The following is a 22,224-nucleotide window of genomic DNA, read 5'->3' on the forward strand; positions in this document are numbered from 1 at the left end:
TTTAGTGATAGATACTGTGCTTTACTCAAAGTTGCCTTCTAACTATGTTTCTGGCCTAATGTTCTTGTATTTCTGGCCTCTCTCCGTTTAGGATGATTTAATACTCATGAGGCTCAATAGTGGACCTGCCCTGCAGTGTCTGTTTCTGAGGGGGAACCTAGTTTAGGTGCTCAAGTCAAGATTCTCCTACTACTCGTGAATTCTGGTTAAACATATGACTTTAAATGGAGCAGAATCAGAGTTTGGGCAACCTGCCATTTCCGAGTTATTCTATTTACTGTAGAGTAAAGCAAATAGTTGACCTATAAGGCAACTACTAATTCATTTCCCCTATATTAACCTAAGTGAACCTCATTATATTTATTAACAACATATATTTTGATTACTCAACATCTGTTCCCCTAATTGCCTTTTGAGAAGTTACCTCCTTTCTATTATGTGAGCTGTCTTGGTAGCACAGTAAACCTAGATGTGTCCACTTTTACTAGAAAAGTCAAAGGAGATTTTGGAGACTTTTTGTTTTTGACTCTTGGATGGGTTGAGGCAAGGACTGAAGAAAATGATTGCTTATTCTTCAGCAGTGCTGGATCAGCAGCTAGGCAACTCTCTGCCACATATCTGTACTGGTCTTCTATACTGGTCTGTGTTGTTACAAAATCTGATATTCAGAACTGAACATCGCACTTCAAGTAAGATGTGACTGCTGTAGGCTTGGTAATTTCTATGACGGTGATTTCAGAAGATCCATACACTGTATGTTTTTTAATGTAAGATCATATTTACCTTTTACCTATAGCCATTTATACTGAGTATATTGCTTTATATTACTGTTATGAATCCAAATCTCTTTCTCTTTCTAATTTTTTAAAGAAAGGCTGATAAACATGGTGTGCCAGAGCAGCTGATTTTTGAAATGCCAGCTGAGGTTTAGGGTAGTAGAAAATTATTGTTATATAGTTTTTTACTTTCAGAAACTTGTTTCATACTAAGAAGATGGTTTTGAACTTTGCTTCTGTCATCTGTCCTCTTGGCCAGCCTGGTGCCATCTTTGGTTTGCCAATCTTTGGTGTCAAAATGATTTGAAATTGCTAGCATGCTGCAAGTGACACAATGAATGGGTTTTTCAATATGGTACTCCTCAAGTATTTTCTATTAAAATAGAGAAAAACTTAACGTACCAGGTGTCAGGCTGTTCTTATATTCTATCTATTTAAAAAATATTTTAATGGCTTATTTTTTTTAAAGTTTAACTTTCTTCCAGTTTTCTTCTTTTTGCTTTCACCATTGTTGTGTTCTCCTGCACAAGCACACCCCTGTCTTTTTGGATACACAAATAGTATAAAGTTCAAAACTATGGATATACTTCCTCAATGGTATTGACTTATGAAGGATAATATAACACCACACTATTTATATAAACCTCCAAAAGTGAGTATAATTTATTCTACTCCAGTCTTTTGTTGGTCCCTAGAGTTAGGTTTACCATGAACACAAGATGATAATATAACTTACTCTTCCTTCCCATCTTTGGATGTCTGGTGTGCTTTTTTAAAATTTACCTTAGTTGTGCAACAATACGTTTTATACTTTCTCAAATTAAGTGAGATATGCCATGGATATGAGTAGTCTCCTATGAGTTGGTCCTCTCTGGGCTGGCAGCACCTGCGTCCTCAGGATTATGGGTGCTGTACAGGGTAGGGATGGTGACTAGAGGTGGAGGCCTGGGCACCAGGGTATCCAGCCTTCACCCAGACCTCAGGGAACTGCATGGCACAGAGGCTAATGCATCTGGACCTCAAGGAATGATTTGGCCAGTGTGAATATCAGCTATGAATAGAGATTAGATGTTTATCTTTTCTTGAGCACCACAAAATGTCCTGGATTCCTCCACTGGGAGAGGAGGAAGTCTCAATACTGACTGAGAATTTGCCTTCAGTGTGGTGGGGTGTGTGCTTGGGGTCTGAATCAAGTTGCTATAAAGGGAATAGAGTGATATTTATTAAACACTTCAGTTTGTAGACAATAATACATCCACAATGAACCTGGTAATAAGGATAGCCTGCAAGCAAACATTATTGCAGGAAATTGGGGTTAGGGAGAAAGTCAACATATATTGTGTGCCTACTACGTACCAAACCTGATGTATTGCATTTCATTTATTTTATTTGCAGAGATCTTACCAGATAGGCATTAATCCTGTATTACAGCTGAGGAAACAGGTTGTATTAGTCAGGGTTATCCAGAGAAACAGAAAATATGAATATGTATATAAAGGAAATGGCTCACATGGAGACACAGAAACTGATGGTATGGTTCCATTCCAAGTCTGAAATCCTGAGGACTAGAAGAGACAATGTTGTAAGTTTGGGTCTGAAGTCAGAAAAAAACCCAGTGTCGTAGCTCCTAGTCAGGCAGGAGGAGTTCCTTCTCACTAGCCTTTTTGTTCTTTTCTTGTCCTAACTTGATTAGATGCCCACATTAGAGAGGGCAAACTGTTTTACTTAGTCAACTTATTCAAATGTTAATCTCGTTCAGAAATACTCTCACAGATACACCCAGAATTATGTTTGACCAAATGTCTGGGCTCCCAGTGGACCAGATACACATTAAGTCAACCATCACACTGGGTAAGAATTAATGAAGTATTTACCACATACTTGCACATCAGTAAGTGGTAGAGCAAGAAAAATTCCAAGACTGGAGCATTCCAAAGCTTCCTTGAAAACTTTGTATATTCTCTTCCTGGTTGGTACTTGCTAATTGCTTAGGCTACTTTAAAGTCAATAAACAATTCACAAATACCAGTCTCTGATCTTCTTTCTTACCTTGCCTTTCCATTAAACTGAATCCCTGTACTCATACATGTAGTTGGGAAAACCTGAGCTAGCTTCTTGGGAATGTTCACATTTTAGCCTTCTACTGTGATAATCACCCAGGCAGGTAACCTAGTGCAGGAAACGCATTTTATCTAACCCTTTCATTCCCTTCCTTTCAGTCCTTGGTGACCTATAACAGGTACTTAAGGCCAAATTTATTTACAGACCTACAGTAGAGTCTCTAAGCCTGGGCTGTGACACCAGATCAGATGGTTTCAGCTAAACTGCAGCACATGTGGGAATAGGAAAATGAAACTTTGCTGTGTTCTACAGCAAATAACTTTAATGAAAAGTCAGATTTGCAGTAGGAAAGGAGAGAGGAGAGAGGAAAGTATACCAACAGCTTTTTCCATTTACTCCAAAGTGAGTGAGCTTGCCACTTTCATGACAGCCATTTAAATTATGCAGCTGAAGCCTTTTTCTTGAAGAGCATGAGTTTCAAGTCCAAGTGACAGTACCAGTGATAGGACATCCCTCTAGCCCCACCCTCACCCCTAGACACACACCTGTTCATAACCCAGAGGTGTGATGTGCTAATACATTAATATGAAACCTTAGTATAAGCAGGGGAAGGCACCACATATGGTTTTAAAAGTATTATTTGAACACAGAAGAAAACAAGGGCTTTATAAAACAAGGCAGCATGTCTATGAAGTAGTAGGAAAACCTAAGAGCTGCTTTTACATGTTTGAGGTGGTCAGCAAAGCTGCCTTATATTGGGGACCAGTTCTTTTTGTCCATGGTCTGGGTCTCATCCAAACTTGCCCTTTTAGACACAAGGAGTTAATTTCCCTTGCATCTGAAAAATCACCTGAGTTGCTCTCCCCACAGTGACAGAAATTTTCAAAAATTACACTAGGTGCTGGCATTATTGCTTCTGCTGTTGTCCATAACCCTTTGTATCCAGAGATGGTTCTTTGTTTGTGTTTGTGCCCCTGGCCTCCTGGTTGCTAGAAAGAAAAAATTCATATCCTCCTGATCTGGAGTCTCTGGAAAATCAAATAGAGGGAAACAAGGAATTGGGAATTAGGAATCCTGTTATGGCATGACTTAACGATGGTATGCTTTTAAATATGCTACAGGTCAACCTACTTTCTTGGGTATCCATCTACAAACAGAGATGGCCTGACACAATCCTTTCTCTTACACTGAAGTTGTAGCAAGAATCCTTTGATTTGTTTTTCTGAAAGGCTTTAAAAATTATTTCAGTATTATAAAAGAAAAATAAGAATATTCAGATGAGCAGGAAAATAATAATAAAAACCACTCCTTAGCCCCTCATCCAAAGGTAGTTCTTATACATGTTTAGGAGTACAGATTTTAAGACTTTCTCCCATATGTAAATATACACATCTATACACAAACACATATCATAAAAATGGAATCATTTGTTGCTGCAATGAACAATTGCTGTTTTGGTCATTATTGAAAAATTTCTCAAAATATTTCAAATGTCATCTTTTTAAAAATTGAAATATAGTTGATTTACAACATTACATTGGTTTCAGGTGTACAACATAGTGATTTGATAATTATATACATTACAAAAGCTCACCAGGATAAGTGTAGTTACCATCTGTCACCAAACAAAGTTGCATTACTGTATTCCCTATGCTATAATTTTCATCCTTGTGACTTGTTTTCAAGCAATGGCCCAGTGTCACACAATTGCACAAATATGCCATGTATTATTTAAACACTACCAAATAATTGAGTATCTAGATTAGATTTTTTTCCTTTAATGTGAACAGTCTTGTAATAAACATCATATGAAGATATTTACCTTGACACTTGTCCAGAGGGTTTGTCTGGAGAAATTCCTGGAATTCATTATGTTTAAAACTTACCTTTTAATTCTTGAAATAATAAAACATATATCAGGTATCTATCACTGCATAACTGCTCCCAAATTCAGTGGCTTTAAGCAATAGTCCTTTATTTTGCTCAAAAATCTGCAATTTGGGTTGAGCTCACATCTCTTCTTAGGCTTGTTTCTAATGGTGTCGGTTGTGTAGGTTCACTTGGGGAATGGAGGTATTACTTTTGAGATGGTTCAGTCACCTCTCTGGCCACTTGGTTGACAGTCAGCTGTTTGCTCAGCCTGTACTACGGACCAGGGGCCTTAGTTCCTCTCCATGTGAGCCTCTGTATGGACTATTTGGGCTTCTTCATAGTGTGGGAGCTGGGTTCCCAAAGTGAGTGTCCTAAGAGAACAGAGTAGATATGCCTGGCATGGCAGTTTTATGACCTACCCTTGAAGGTCACCAAGAATCTCTTTTATCATACTCTGTTGGTTGAGCCAGTCAGAAAGTTCTGCCCATGTGCAAGAGGAGGGGGCGTAGACTTCATCTCTTGATGGAGGAAATGGCAATATTTTAGAGGAGCATGTGAGATGGGAGATATTGCTGCTAACTTTGGAAAATACAACCTGCCATAAAGTATAGTAAAAATAGGATGATTTAAGATTTACAATTTTGAGTCAATCCAAACTACATACCTCTGTATATTTTATTACTGACAGCAGGTTCCTCAGTTTTTATTGTTCGTAAACAAGACGTAAAGATTTGTGGTTTCACTCAGTCGTCAGTAAAAAGGTTGGAGTCTACATCTGGAATGTGGTCAAGGTTTTCCTTGAGGGTCTTATAAGGCAATATAAGGAGAATAAGTGGGGTAAGACAAATCAAAAGGCATTTGGGAATGAAAGCAGTCAAATACCAAGGTAGACCAATTACAAATGCCATTTCCAAAGACACAGGTGCATTATCAACCTCAGGCTGTAGAATAAAGAATTCAGGTTTTACTGGTGCTGTGTGGATATATCAGAGGTCAGATGGACAGGAACATTCAAATAAAAGGGGCACCTTGAAGGTTGCAGGCTTCAGTATCATAAAACAATGCTACTGGCTCATGCTATCCACGGCACAAATACACTTTAGTATTTGTTACATGTTAGTCCACATTAGTCTCCAGATAGGGATGCTGAAGAAACCTTGGAAATCATTTAGACTCAGATGTCCTTCAAAAACTCCTATGTTAGAGTAGTGTCAGAGGTAGCCTGGAGGAATGTGAATGGTTACTTCCCCTACAGACTTGGCCATTCAGGAAACCATAATCACGTTCCAGTTTTTTTCTGAATGTCAAAATGTAACTACTGGTAATTCTGTCTTCTTGCTGGAATCCCTCTTGAGAAGCCATTTTTTCATCAAAACCATATGACTTGTAGTTAATCACTGCAAATTACTACTATTAGGACAGACAGTACCTTTAGTATTTTTCTTTTTTTCTCCCAATTGAAATTGCTCTGGAGAACAGTTTGGAGAACCTGTATGAATTAATAAGTGATTAAACCCAAATTTACAGAGATTCAAAGTAGGAGTGAAGGCCTATATCTTGTTAGCTTGAATTACTTCCAACAGTGAAGGAAACATTTGTCAGAGTGACAAAGGTAGACTGCAATGTGCCCTAAAAAGTGACAGGAATGTTTTTTTCCAAGTGCACACACACTGTTTCTTGAAAAATAACAGATGTACAAACAAAACTTCATGCACTTCTTTCTCCTGTGTCCACACATATTATATCTTATGGCAGGGACATTTTCAGATTTTTGTTTAACACTGATAGTTTAAATTTGACTTTATTTAACTGCCTGCATGCAGATATTTAATGGCATTTGCAAAAATCAAAGACCCCTTTGGAAATTTGATCTGAAGAGATTAATAAGCCCAAGAATTTAAACTTGAAATGCTGCATGACCGTCATGTGGAGTAGCAATTAGACCCATTATTTGCTAGGCAATGTTCAAATTGAATTTAGATTTAATCTGTTTCTCAACCAGGGACAGTTTTGTTGCCTGTGCCACCACCACCCCCAACTAAGACATTTTTGGTTCACACAACTATGTGTGAGAGTGTGTGCGTTTGTGTATGCTTGTGTGTGCTTGTTCACATGCACGCTGTTGGCCAGTGATGCTGCTGAGTACCCTGCAGTGCACAGGGCAGCTCCCCACAATAAAGGTAGCCCAATTTGTCCAATGTACTGATGCTGAGGGGAGCCTTAGTTTTAGTTCAGACATAAGAAACTTTCTAGGTAACTGTTATGAAAGATACTGTCTTGTTTATAGCTGCCAAACCACCAAAATCAGGCTTATATTTATCTGGTTGGAGTCTTTTTTTTTTTTTTTAATATTTCTGTTCTCACAGCTAAGTATGATCCTTTAGCTTGGGGCAATAGACACAAAGGGATTAATTGAACAAAACTAGACTAACATAAAGGATGAACTATAAAGAGATTTCCTAAATAGTTTTTTTAGGCTTATCTATCTATAGGCATGACTTTTTTTTAACTATTGGTTTTCCTTATTAGAATCTGATTAAAAATCTTTGGTTCATATTTCTCTACTAGTATATAAAGACTCATAGATTCCCTATGTATTTTCACTTAATTTTTAAAAGTGAAGTTTGTCTGCTTTATGTTTTGCTGTTTTATTGGTGTTTCTCTTTTTTGTTTTTTTGTCCTTTTTATGACTTCATATTCCTCTGTTGCTTTACATATTGGCATGACAACCTTTCTTAAGGGCCAAATACCTAAGCCCTCCAATTACATGGGAAAGGCTTTCTAATTTTTTTGTTCTATTCTTTTGCTGCTTTTTGTGTCTCTTTCAATAAGGTTGCACTATTTCATTGACCATCTGTGCAGAATTCTCAGTTGTGTATGGAAGGCTTTGTTTGTTTGGATGGATGGATATCAGGTTAATGACCTCAATGATCAATATTTCTTTTATTTAATTAAGTTGATTATTATAATCTCTACTGTTCCAGAAAGGATTTGATGCCATTTACCAAAATACTTTTTAGAACTTTCTGGCTATTTTGGCTCCCCTGCCTTGTCCCCACACTGGCCTCACTCCAGAGAGACCCATTAGCATGCTGTTTTTGATCTTTTTATATTGATGACTCCTCAGTCTCAGGATCCAGAGAGAGATTATTTGCCTAGCTCTTGAGAATTGAGGCAGAGAAAAAAACTGTGTCTGGTAAGGTGCCACTAGGAAGCCTATTTTTCTAAAGATCCCTTTCTATCATCTTTTCTTCTTCCGTGGTTGGAAAACTTCCCCTTAACCAGAAACTAGAGAGGAAGCTGTACTTAATATGTCAAATGTACGGCTCACCCTCAAACTACTGTTATCACAGAAGTAAAGTTATTTTTATTTCTTCTACATCTTTTAACTCTTCCCTGATCCACTACAAGTGAGTTGACTACAAAAGTATGGAAGTACCAATTAAGTTTCTGGGTCATAAAGAACCAAAAAGATAAGTTCTTCCTGTGTAATAATAACTTAAATGGTTAAAACGGTAGAAAATCACTTGCTCTTCCTATTTATCCTGGGTGTTGGAGATGGGACATTTGGCAGGGTTCCCAGAACATTCGCCCTGTCGCCCTGAGAATAACAATAAGGGTCTAGACTGTAGATCTGTCACTGAATTTAAAGGCCAGTGACATACTGTCCTGCTGCGGTTGAGGACCCACCTCTAAAATCACTTCTGCAAGAATTTTCTCAATTTTAAAATCTCCTTTATGTAAAACTGTCCATTCACTCTAATTAATCAGAAATTTAATTTATTCAGAGAAAAAGGAGAAGAAGATCTTAACTTCTCTGATGTGAGGGATCTGAAGAAATTAGAAGTGAGCAAGATAAATATCAGAGCATCAGCAGTACACTCATTTCCTAATGGATAAGGTCTTTGCTTTTGTTATTTTAATTTTCTCTGCACTGAATCAGAGAGCTTACGTGCTTTCAATAATAATGATGCAAAGTTGCTAAACTTTTAAGTCTCATCAGAAAGTCGTCAAGTAATTTTTAATTTCATTTGGTCACAGCACAGAGAAGACAAGTAATGACTCTGTAGCATCTTACTACGCTGATGGACAGTGACTGCAATGGGGAGGGGTGGGGGAAACTCGATAATATGGATGAATGTTGAAACCACAATGTTGTTCATGTGAAACCTTCATAAGATTGTTTATCAATGATACTTTAATTAAAAAAATTTTTCATTTGGGTCCAAAGGGAATATAGACTCTCATTCATTAATTCATTCACCCACTAGTGGAAGTATGCTAGGTAAAGGGGTGCTGTGGTTGGTTTGGGGTATAACATGAACAAGACAGAATACCACCAGGAATGCATGACACAGTGAAGAATAAATATATATGATTTCAATACATGATATAAGGGCAATAGATTACACAGAGAAATAATGGATGGTGAATACTTTTTGGGTGGTTTTGTGAAGTCTTCAAAAAGGAGGCCCTTGAGGAATGAGTAGGACATCAGGCAGTTGAGATGGGCAAAGGCATTCAAGGCAGGTCAAGTCATGTGTGAAGAAAGAGTTGAAAATGAGGAATAACAGGGTGATTTCTGTGAGGAGTAGCTTGGTGTGGCTCTCATCTCGGGGATCAACATGGGTACTGTCGGAGAAGTAAATGAACCAGTTATGTGCTACATTCAGGAATGTGGACCTTTATCTTAATGGATGACATATTCCTCCTATATTATATTGAGAGTTTAGACATGTTTCTTTGTCAAAATGCACTTTTTAGACATATTTTGGTTCCCTAGCAATTACAGAGAGTAGGAGGGAGTGGATGGCAGGGAGAGAAAGTGGAAAAATAATTAATTTTCTTATGGAAACAAGGAAAAGAAAACAGAGAATGGAGAGCATGGCGAGGCCATTCCTGAGGGATAAAGAATGAGGCACATCCCCGCAGAGCACATCAGCGCTCCTGAGTGATTCCTCCCGTCTCTGAACTGAGGTTTCCTGAGAAACCAGGAAAGGCGAGTCAGTGAGTACCTGAGCGAAGGAACACTTCCACCCCGTCTCCCAGATGCTGTAATGTGTTAGTTTGACTGCGAGGCTGGAGATGACTAGAGATACAGCCATCCAGCCGGGCTCCTGACACCTTCTCCTTGGGCTTTTTCAAGGACAATTGAAAACTGACTTGGATGGATGAATACCCAAGGCAGAACATAGAGGAGATAATTTTATGGTTATAGACAAACATAAGTAGCAAAGGGAGAGTGTGTGTACCTGTGTATGAGTAAATACACATGTGTATATATCTCAGTACACAGTTGTGTATACAACTTTACATAATAGCTACTCATCCAGAGTATGTATTGACCATCCTCTGAGGTAGATTTGCATCAGTTTTGCTAATATGAAAGAATAAAAAAAAAGAGACTATAGATGAGTTAGCTAGAGAAGTTTGGCAAGAAGAGAGAAAAGGAAAAGGGGATAGAAATAGAGAAGTCATGTCCTGCATTTCCCTGGTAGGTTGACTGTCAATTTCCCTGGTAGGTTGACTGTCATATGTTTCCATTCTAAGGACAATAGGGAGAGAGAGAGAGCGAGCGCATAGGTTCTTATCCTAGCTTCAGGGATACTCATAAAGTCATGATCATGGGAGAGTTAAACCACGGAGACGTGACATTTTACTGTATATGTGGGCTGGAGATGTTTGACTTTGAAAACTGTTGTCAGGAGGGGAAGAAAAGGAAAGGGAAGCTTGGTGAAGTGGGTGGTGAAATGGGATTTGTGAAGCCTATTCATTATTTTCTGTGGTATCTACACTTGCTCTGTGACCTCAAGTTAATTAAGCCTCTGTACCTGCTTTTCCTTATTTGAAGTAGGCGTAAAAATGACTATCAGAGAAATTAGAAGAATTCTTGTGTTTTAAGAGTTTGAAACCGTATTGAACTCCCCAGGCTAAAGGTAACAAATACCATCCTTTGAACACTAGTATTTTTTAACCCTAAATAATCTGCCATTGACCAAACTTCACTCCCATTGACCAAACAATGCCAGGTTGTTCATCTGTAGTCTCTCTCCATTTTGCAATCCTCCCAGTGTTGTTTAAGCTTAATAGCTCCTGAGCTGTTACCTCCAAGTCTTTGTTATTTCCAATTCCTGTCCTTTCCTGAAGCTCAGCTCAAGAGGTTCTTGACTTTTGAATCCTGTATGCATCCTTAATTCCACTGTGCTGGTTACTGCGGTGAAACAGAAGTAGTGTTACCCTTTGCATCGTGTTGAACCACCTATTCCTCCTCTTTTCCTCTATATATCTCTTTTCAATTAAAAAAATTCTCTTGCTTATCTTTGGTTCCTTCCATTTCTCAAATATTTTTATCATTATCCAGATAAGCAAAATAAGAGGCTGTGAGGAACAGCAGGCAGACATGGAACATTCCTCCAAAAGGTGGTGTGTTGTGGAGAGACTGAAAGCTAGAGAATACTCACAAAAGGTGCCTTGCCACAGGTGGGGAGAGGCAGATTCTGCCCTAATGCACCAAAGAGGGGACGCATTGTCTCTATAAAAAAGAAAAGCAGTAATGAAACTGACTAGAAGTTGGTTTGCTTTGTATTATCTTCATTCATCAGAAATTCTAAACAATGTCGATGATAAAATCCTCACCATCACCCTTTGTAAACCACTGCTCACAACAATGTGTAGTTCTCGTTCCTGTTCCACATTGGTATTTTTTGTCCTTGTTATATAAAGTGGCCACTTCTCTTAGATCATGGGTTTTTCTTCTGCTACTTGATTCTGTACCAGTTATATCTGCCTGGTTCCTCTCTGAAAGAGGAAGGTGTTTGTTGGGAGAGACGCTTTTCAAATGACATAGTTCCTACCTATAGAAGTAGTGACAACAACGACAGTAGAACTTTTGGTTTTTGATGGGAAAGGAAAGAAGTCAAAGTAGTTAGCCTTGTTATCATTCACATGGTCTAGGATCAATGACACTTTGCAGTAGTATTAACTAGTCAATTCACATGTACAAAGGGGTTCTCTGTATTGGCTTCTGCTGGGTTCAGTGACAATTGTCTCCACTACAATTGTATTCAATTCTCAGAAAGAGAATAATGACTTTTTACAAGCTCTTTAGGCCATTTTGTTTTTAGAATGTTCTTTGCAAAAAGAACATCACCTGCAGTCAATTTTTATGCAGCAGACACCAGTCTAACCTGCATTGCTTAAGCGATTATGTATATGGAGAAGATAGCCGGAGCACTTAATTCTTGTTTCTGTTCAACTTCCAGACAGATTAACCTGAAAGATAAATATTGACTAAAGCAAGGACTTATTGCCTTGATGTTCTGATTTGTAGAACTGGCATCTCCTTGAAATCTGCTGCACTAGCTTCCATGAAGGTTTGTTCTGTTCTTTTTTCCCTTTTGCAATTCACTTTCCAGTTCATGCTGTAACTGTGCTCAGTGAATAATGACAACTGGGCTTAATGAGGTCAGCCTTAAGAGGCAGCTTAAAGACAATCTCCTCTAACCCTTAGCTAGATGCTTGAACCCCTTTTAACAAAATCTTGATAAACTGTTTCTTCAGTCCCTGCATGAGCACTTTCCCCAGTGGGAATATCATTACTTTCAGGTACATAACATTTCACATTTTATGGTATAGAAGTATAGGCATTCCTCTTCATTTTGAGTTGAAATCTATTCCTTCCTTGCTTGTCTTTTTGGATGACTAAAAAAAAAATTGGAAAATGAACACTTGCACTTCCTGTTTGCCAGAAAATAAAGGCTGTTTATTGGAATCTCAGCTGTTTGGTGTATATTCCTTGTACTTTAGGATACAAAATGAAGATGAATACTCTGGAAAGAGTGGAAAATTTCAAATCTGGGCTTCAGAGAGGTTTTAAAACACAGAGTTTTCTATGGGAGTAAGATCCTTGGAGGAAATTACTCTGTACCTTTGTTTCCCCACCCTCACATTAACAGGTATGAATATATAGCAAAATCACAAAATGAGAGCTAGCTAGGACAGTTAGTGGTTATTATTGTTATTGTGTGAATATGCACATTTGTGTTCAGGGGGATAGTGAAAAGGAAGGGGGAAACCCCACCATTTTATTTTTGTCACTGGGGAAAAGAAAATTCTGCTGTCACTGCCTTCTCATTCTCCCCTCTCCCCACAGTTACATTGGGCAGCCAGAGTTGTTTCTTGTTTTTCTTTTTGGATACCCAAGTACCTCCTTGAGCCAGTGGCTTTGGCAATATCTCTTTACCCCAGAGTTGTTCTTTTTGAGAAGAGGTATGGGCCACCAGAAGCAACGGCTGGCTCATTGCAGTCTGAGCAGAGATTCCCCACCCCAAACCCCAGTGGCTCCTTCCTCTGAGAGAGGCTTGAAGAGGGCTCTGCATGTTCAAGGAAAAGAGGCCTAAACTGACCTTTTATGGGAGATCATTAGTGACTCCTGAGTTGAGCCAGAGACTAGGGGATTGGGCAAGATAGGTGCCACAGTTTGAGGGGTAAAAAATACTGAGACTGTTAGGGAAATAAATCTCAGTCATGTCAAACATATGAGTGCTTTAAGGGTCTTTAATTCACTTGGGCCCTCTAGGATATTTACACTACTGCTTCTTCTGGGATATTTGCACTTTCCTTGAATGAGTGCTTTTCTCTCTCCAGGTCTCTGTCTCCTTGACTGTAAAATGAGTAGGTAGGATTGAGATGGAACAAAAGTTCTTTTCAGCTCTTACAGTCTAAGAATCTAAGTTTTGTGTTGAATTTGAAGAATTCTAAATCAGGTTTGAGCTGAGGGTGGGGGAAGAGAGACTGTGTTGTCATTAAAACCCTTTGTAAGATTCTTTTGAAAGTATTCATCCTGAACTTGAAAGTGATTTAGTTTCTCAAAAACTGGCAAAGCTTTCAAATGAAAGGACTTCCTTCTAGTATCTAAGGTGGAGAAAGCAGTGTGTGACAGACTAAAGTGAATACTTTATGTTTAGGTGGGTTTGAACACATCTAAGGTAACTGTTACTTTGATAGAAAAGTATTTCAGGGACAGTTACAGAGATGAAAACACTAATTTGTATAGCATAAGCTTATGGAGTGGGTTACACTAGCTTGGTTGTTGTTATAGAAGCAGATGTACTTAAAGGAACCATGTTCACTGAAAACAAAACCTACAGAGGCTACACAGTTGAGCCCTGAGGATATTAAAACATTACTGGTCACCAGGAAGGAGAAACCAAATAATCATTGATCTTCTCATTTGAGGGATTTAATTTTTATTATGAAATCCTTTATTGTTTTATAATTATCTGATCCCTCAACATAGTCCTGTAAATTATCTGTTCATTACCATTGTTAAGCATTAGATAATTTTGTTTAATCAGATATTCCAGTCGGTGGGGACGAGCCATACATGTCACATACAGACGACCAAATGAAAATAATTTTTTAAAAATTATTTATTTATTTATTTTTATTTTGGTATCATTAATCTACAATTACATGAGGAACATTATGTTTACTAGACTCCCCCTATCACCAAGTGCCACCCAGAAACCCCATTACAGTCACTGTCCATCAGTGTAGTAAGATGCTGTAGAATCACTACTTGTCTTCCCTGTATTGCCCAGCCCTCCCTGTGCCCTCCCCACACCCACATTATACATGCTAATTGTAATGCCTCCTTTCTTTTTTCCACCCCCTTATCCCTCCCTTCTCACCCATCCTCTCCAGTCCCTTTCCCTTTGGTAACTGTTAGTCCATTCTTGGATTCTGTGATTCTGCTGCTGTTTTGTACCTTCAGTTTTTTGCTTTGTTCTTATACTCCACATATGAGTGAAATCATTTGGTATTTGTCTTTCTCACCCTGGCTTATTTCACTGAGCATAAAACCCTCTAGCACCAACCATGTTGTTGCAAATGGTAGGATTTGTTTTCTTCTTATGGCTGAATAATATTCCATTGTGTATATGTACCACATCTTCTTTATCCATTCATCTACTGATGGACACTTAGATTGCTTCCATTTCTTGGCTATTGTAAATAGTGCTGCGATAAACATAGGGGTGCATCTGTCTTTTTCAAACTGGGCTGCTGCATTCTTAGGCATTCCTAGAATTCCATTCCTAGAAGTGAAATTTCTGGGTCAAATGGTATTTCTATTTTGAGCATTTTGAGGAACCTCCATACTGCTTTCCATAATGGTTGAACTAGTTTACATTCCCACCAGCAGTGTAGGAGGGTTCCCCTTTCTCCACAACCTCACCAACATTTGCTGTTGTTTGTCTTTTGGATGGTGGTGATCCTTACTGGTGTGAGGTGATATCTCATTGTGCTTTTAATTTGCATTTCTCTGATGACAAGCGATGTGGAGCACTTTTTCATGTGTCTGTTGGCCATCTGAATTTCTTCTTTGGAGAACTGTCTGTTCAGGTCCTCTGCCCATTTTTTAATTGAATTATTTGCTTTTTGTTTGTTGAAGTGTGTGAGCTCTTTACATATTTCAGATGTCAACCCTTTATCGGATCTCTCATTTATGAATATATTCTCCCATACTGTAAGGTACCTTTTTGTTCTATTGATGGTGTTCTTTGCTGTACAGAAGCTTTTCAGCTTGAGATAGTCCCATTTGTTCATTTTTGCTATTGTTTCCCTTGTCCGGGGAGATATGTTCAAGAAGAGGTCACTCATGTCTAAGAGATTTTTGCCTATGTTTTTTTCTGAGAGTTTTAGGGTTTCATGACTTACACTCAGGTCTTTGATGCATTTTGAATTTACTTTTGTGTATGGGGTTAGACAGTGATCCAGTTTCATTCTCTTACATGTAGCTGTCCAGTTTTGCCAACACCAGCTCCTGAAGAGGCTGTCATTTCTCCATTGTATGTCCATGGCTCCTTTATCATATATTAATTGACCATATATGTTTGGTTTAATATCTGGACTCTCTATTCTGTTTCACTGGTCTGTGCCTCTGTTCTTGTGCCAGTACAAAATTGTCTTGATTACTGTGGCTTTGTAGTAGAGCTTGAAGTTGGGAAGCGAGATGCCCCCTGCTTTATTCTTCCTTCTCAGGATTGCTTCGGCTATTTGGGCTCTTTTGTGTTTCCATATGAATTTTTTAACTATTTGTTCCAGTTCATTGAAGAATGCTGTTGGTAATTTGATAGGGATTGCATTGAATCTGTATATTGTTTTGGGAAGGATGGCCATTTTGACAATATGAATTCTTCCTAGCCAAGAGCATGGGATGAGTTTCCATTTGTTAGTGTCCTCTTTAATTTCTCTTAAAAGTGTCTTGTAGTTTTCAGGGTATAGGTCTTTCACTTCCTTGGTTAGGTTTATTCCTAGGTATTTTATTCCTTTTGATACAATTGTGAATGGAATTGTTTTCCTGATTTCTCTTTCTGTTAGTTCATCATTAGTGTATAGGAAAGCAACAGATTTCTGTGTTTTAATTTTGTATCCTGCAACTTTGCTGAATCAAGGACACAGTAGTTTTGGAATGGAGTCTTCAGGGTTTTTTATGTATAATATCATGTCATCTGCAAATAGTGACAGTTTGACTTCTTCTTTAACAATCTGCGTGCCTTGTATTTCTTTGTTTTGCCTGATTGCCATGCCTAGGATCTCCAGTACTATGTTGAATAACAGTGGGGAGAGTGTGCAACCCTGTCTTGTTCCCGATCTTAGAGGAAAAGCTTTCAGCTCTCACTGTTAAGTATGATATTGGCTGTGGGTTAGTCATATATGGCCTTTAGTATGTTAAGGTACTTGCCCTGTATACCCATTTTGTTGAGAGTTTTTATCATGAATGGATGTTGAATTTTGTTGAATGCTTTTTCAGCATCTATGGAAATGATCATGTGGTTTCTGTCCTTCTTTTTGTTGATGTGGTGGATGATGTTGCTGAATTTTTGAATGTTTCACCATCCTTGCATCCCTGAGATGACTCCCGCTTGATCATGGTATATGATCCTCTTGATTTATTTTTGACTTCAGTTTGCTAATATTTTGTTAAGTATTTTTGCATCTATGTTCATCAGGGATATTAGTCTGTAATTTTCTTTTTTGGTGGGGTCTTTGCCTGGTTTTGGTAGTAGAGTGATGCTGGCTTCACAGAATTAGTTTGAAGGTATTCCCTCCTCTTCTATTTTTTGGAAAACTTTAAGGAGAACAGGTATTAGGTCTCCTCTATATGTCTGATAAAATTCAGCAGCGTATCTATCTGGCCCAGGGGTTTTGTTCTTGGGTAGTTTTTTGATCACCGATTCAATTTCTTTGCTGGTGATTGGTCTGTTTAGATTTTCTGTTTCTTCCTTGGTCAGTTTTGGAAGGTTGTATTTTTCTAGGAGGTTGTCCATTTCTTCTAGGTTTTCCAGCTTGTTAGCGCATAGATTTTCATAGTATTCTCTAATAAGTTTTTGTATTTCTGTGGGGTCCGTTGTCATTTTTCTTTTCTCATTTCTGATTCTGTTGATACGTGTAGATTCTCTTTTTCTCTTCATAAATCTGGGTAGGGACTTATCTATTTTGTTTATTTTTCAAAGAACCAGCTCTTGGTTTCATTGATTTTTTCTATTGTTTCATTCTTCTCAATTTTATTTATTTATTCTCTGATCTTTATTATGTCCTTCCTTCTGCTGACTTTAGGCTTCATTTGTTCTTCTTTTTCCAATTTTGATAATTGTGATGTTAGACTATTCATTTGGGATTTTTCTTCCTTTTTTAAATATGCCTGGATTGCTATATACTTTCCTCTTAAGACTGCTTTCGCTGTGTCCCACAGAAGTTGGGACTTTGTGTTGTTGTTATCATTTGCTTCCATATATTGCTTGATCTCTATTTTATTTTGGTTGTTGATCCATTGATTATTTAGGAGCATGTTGGTAAGCCTCCATGTGTTTGTGGGCCTTTTTGCTTTCTTTGTACAGTTTATTTCTAGTTTTATACCTTTGTGGTCTGAAAAGTTGGTTGGTAAAATTTCAATCTTTTTGAATTTACTGAGGCTCTTTCTGTGGCCTAGTATGTGGTCTATTCTGGAGAATGTTCCATGTGCACTTGAGAAGAATGTGTATCCTGTTGCTTTTGGATGTAGAGTTCTGTAGATGTCTATTAGGTCCATCTGTTGTAGTGCGTTGTTCAGTGCCTCTGTGTCCTTACTTATTTTCTGTCTGGTGGATCTGTCCTTTGGAGTGAACAGTGTGTTGAAGTCTCCTAGAACAAATGCATTGCATTCTATTTCCTCCTTTAATTCTGTTAGTATTTGTTTCACATATGTTGGTGCTCCTATATTGGGTGCATATATATTTATAACAGTTATATCCTCTTGTTGGACTGACCCCTTTATCATTATGTAATGTCCATCTTTATCTCTTGTTACTTTCTTTGTTTTGAAGTCTAGTTTATCTGATACAAGTACTGCAACACCTGCTTTTTTCTCCTTGTTGTCTGCATGAAATATCTTTTTCCATCCCTTGACTTTTAGTCTGTGCATGTCTTTGGGTTTGAGGTGAGGCTCTTGTAAGCAGCATATAGATGTATCTTGCTTTTTTATCCACTCTGTTACTCTATGTCTTTTGATTGGTGCATTCAGTCCATTTACATTTAGGGTGATTATTGAAAGATATGTACTTATTGCCATTGCAGGCTTTAGGTTCGTGGTTACCAAAGGTTCAAGGTTGTCTTCTTTACTATCTAGCCATCTAACTTAACTCTCTTATTAAGCTATTATAAACACAGTCTGATGATTCTTTATTTCTCTCCCTTCTTATTCCTCTTCCTCCATTCTTTATATGTTAGGTGTTTTATTGTGTACTCTTATGCTTCCTTTGACTGCTTTTGTGAGTAGTTGATTTTATTTTTTGCCTTTAGTTAGTATTTGGTTGTTCTGCTGTGGTTTTGTTTTCTCTGGTGACACCTATTTTGCCTTAGATGTGCTTCCATCTAGAGCAGTCCCTTTAAAATATCTTGTAGAGGTGGTTTGTGGGAGGCAAATTCCCTCAACTTTTCTTCATCTGGGAATTGTTTAATCCCTCCTTCATATTTAAATGGTAATCATGCTGGATACAGTATTCTTGGTTCAAGGCCCTTCTGTTTCATTGCATTAAATATATCATGCCATTCTCTTTTGGCCTGTGAGGTTTCTGTTGAGAAGTCTGATGATAGCCTGATGAGTTTTTCTTTGTAGGTGACCTTTTTTCTCTCTCTGGCTACCTTTAATACTCTGTTCTTGTCTTTGATCTTTGCCATTTTAATTATTAAGTGTCTTGGTGTTGTCCTGTTTGGGTCCCTTGTTTTGGTAGTTCTGTGGGCATCCATGGTCTGACAGACTATTTCCTCCCCCAGTTTGGGGAAGTTTTCAGCAATTATTTCTTCAAATACACTTTGTATCCCTTTTTCTCTCTCTTCATCTTCTGGTACTCCTATATTGTGAATATTGTTCCATTTGGATTGGTCACACAGTTGTCTTAATATTCTTTCATTCCTGGAGATCCTTTTATCTCTCTCTGCTTCAGCTTCTCTGTATTCCTGTTCTGTGATTTCTATTACATTAACGGCCTCTTGCACCTTATCCAGTCTTCTCTTAAGTCCTTCCAGTGAATGTTTTACTTCTGTGTTCTCCCTCCCTACTTGCTCCTTTAGCTCTTGCATATTTCTTTGCAGGTCCATCATCATGGTTATGACCTTTATTTTGAATTCTTTTTCAGGAAGATTGATTAAATCTATCTTCCAATGCCCTCTGTCTGGGGTTGTCTGGGTAATTCTGGCCTGAACCAAGTTCTTCTGCCTTTTTATGGTGATAGAGGTGGCTGTAGGCAGGTAGCATGTGTGTCAGCTGGGAGAACAAAATCTTTTCCTGTTTGCTGGATGCCTTGCCCTTCTCCGTTGCCTCTGTCAGTTACCTGCACTCCTGGAGCAGCCTCCAGATTAATCCCTTAAGCTGCTGTGGGCGGGGTTGCCGTCAGTGTAGCTCAGAGCCACATGGGGAGTGGCAGGCCTGCCAGGTATGCTCTCCTGCAAGAGCAGTCCCCCTCCGCATCTTGCCTCAGTTTCTTCTGCCTGCTCCAGGCAGCTCTGTGCTGGCAGTGGCCTTTGGGTCTGGCCCAGGTGGCCGCACTCCAGGAGGATATTCTGGGTGGCTGCTGGGGGCAAGACTGCTCCCAGGCCAGTCGGCCCCTGCTGCCGCCAGCTTGTGTAGCTGCTCCCAGGCCAATCTGCTGCCACTGCGGGCATGCACGGCTGCTCTCCCACTACTGGGCTGCTGTGTCGGGGCCGCACCAGCCAGGGGAATGACTGGCAGGCTGCTTATTGCTGTGAGGGGCTTCAGAGCTGTGCTGCCACCCAGCAGGTTAGGGCGCCTGGAGTTCCCTAGGATTCTCAGCTGCTGAACTGGGTTCGCTGGGATGATTCCATCCAGCTGTGAAATCCCTGTCCCTTTAAGACTTTGAAAAAGCACTCACTTTTCTTTTGTCCCAGGGGATCCTGTTGTGGGGACCTGCTCAAAGATTTTGCTTTTCTGTTTCTCTATTATCCAGCACACCATGCACTGTGTGTCTGCGCTCCTGGTGCAGATTACTCTGCTGGTTGTTTCACAGTCCTGGGCTTTCACTCCCTCCCTGCTCTGACTCCTTACCTCCCACTGGGGAGCTGGGATGGGGGGAGCACTTGTGTTCCACCAGGCTGCGGCTTGTATCTTACCTCCTTTGTGAGATGCTGAGTTCTCACAGATGTAAATGTAGCCTGGCTGTTGTACTGTATCCACTAGTCTCTCTTTTAGGAATAATTGTATTTGTTGTATTTTCAAAAATATGTATGATTTTGGGAGGAGATTTCTGCTGCCCTACTCACACTGCCATCTTGACTCTCCCTGAAAATAATTTTTTAAAAATAATATACACACTGGCACCTTATAGTCATTCAGAAAAATTGGGATGATGTTAACAAAAGAAGAGTTACTTGATATTAGATATGAAAAAGAAAAAGAAGCCAAAGCAGATGGTGTCCACTATAAAGAATTTGAAATTGGGTATAGTAATTGAGGAATTACTGCAGTAAATTAGATTAGAGTAGATACAGAGGGTTCAAGCCAAGGCAAGGGCAGTGGAAATGGAAAAAGGAAACTGATTTGAAAGATTTTTAGGAAATGATATTCATTGGACCTAGTAATATGGTAGACAGGGCAGAGGGGGAGAGGAAAGAGAGGAATCAGGATGTTTCTTAATATTTTTGGCTTAGAGAGCTGGATGAATATAAGGCCACTCACAAAGGCAGAAACAATAGGAGAGAAAGCTTGCTTTGGGGAAATGTTGACAAATCTATTTTGACATTTTGCATTTGAGATACATATGGGCATCCGTAGGTGAAACGCCTGGTAGAAAGGTAAATATCCAGTTATAAGGATCTACAGCGCATGAGTGACAGTGACTGTTACAGAAGTGGATGGGATTTCCAAGGGACACTGCAGAATGAGAAAACAGGTTAGTATCCCATGAACACCCCATTAAGGAGATAATATAGGGCAGATCAGAGTATTAGGTTAGAGTATTAGGAGGAAAACCTAGAAAAGTGAGTTTCTTGGAAATTAAAAGAAAAAAAGCTTTGCAGAGGAAGGAAAGTGCAAATATCCTAGAAGGAGCATTAGTGCAAATATCGTAGAGGGTTCAAGCAAATTAAAGACCTGTAAAGTAATTCTTGCACGGGAGCACCTCTTTCTCAGTCCTCCAGTCTCCATGAGGGGCAATTTACCTAGACACGCTGTACCTATTTCCTTATCTCTTAGGTCTTAGGTAATTGCTAATGGTCCATTTTTCTTGACTGGAGCTTTTCTGTTAACAAAACTGATCACTGGAGTAAGATGGGATTTGAATTATCTCCTTTCTTTTCTATCTAGAAGTAGAGACCTAGGTGGAGTGTGTCTGCCCTGCAGAAGCAAATTTATCCTCAGATTGATTGGTTCCAGGGGTCTAGGGAGTAGATAGGTACATTTGGCTCTCACATTGAGGCTACATTTCTTCAATATTAGCTTCATACTTTTTTCTTCTTTATTATTTGATGCTGAGCTCAGGCAGGGAAGAGGAGTGCTATTTATTGTGCCTCAACAAACCCTGCAACAATAAATAGTAAACTTGGCTAATATGACCTCCTTGTACTTTGTGTGAGCAGTTTTGGCCAGATTTCAGAGTGCTGCAGAGTGCTACAGGAGATGTAATGCCATGGGAGATCTTTTGTTTTTAATATCATAGGCCAATTGCTTGGTTGTATGTTGAAAAAGGAGCCAGCGTGCAGATTTAGGAGAGAAGAGGAAATAGGGATGGATCAAAGTCTGTGAGACTTGGGTTGAAATTTCGAACAGAGCTTGGGAATGGGTCTTGTTTGAGAGAGTGAACACTCTTCTCTTGAGATAGAAACAATTAAGGAAAGGATAGATTTTACTGAGATTAGTTATCTGTGGTCTTTTGGGGAGTTGATGGAGGCAAGAAAGCGAGTAACTGAACAATTGAGGGAGTTCACACATCTTTCATGAAGCTCTGTCATTTTATACATA

The sequence above is a fragment of the Manis javanica genome, chromosome 2 (genome assembly GCF_040802235.1).
Source record: "Manis javanica isolate MJ-LG chromosome 2, MJ_LKY, whole genome shotgun sequence".
Lineage (NCBI taxonomy): Eukaryota > Metazoa > Chordata > Mammalia > Pholidota > Manidae > Manis > Manis javanica.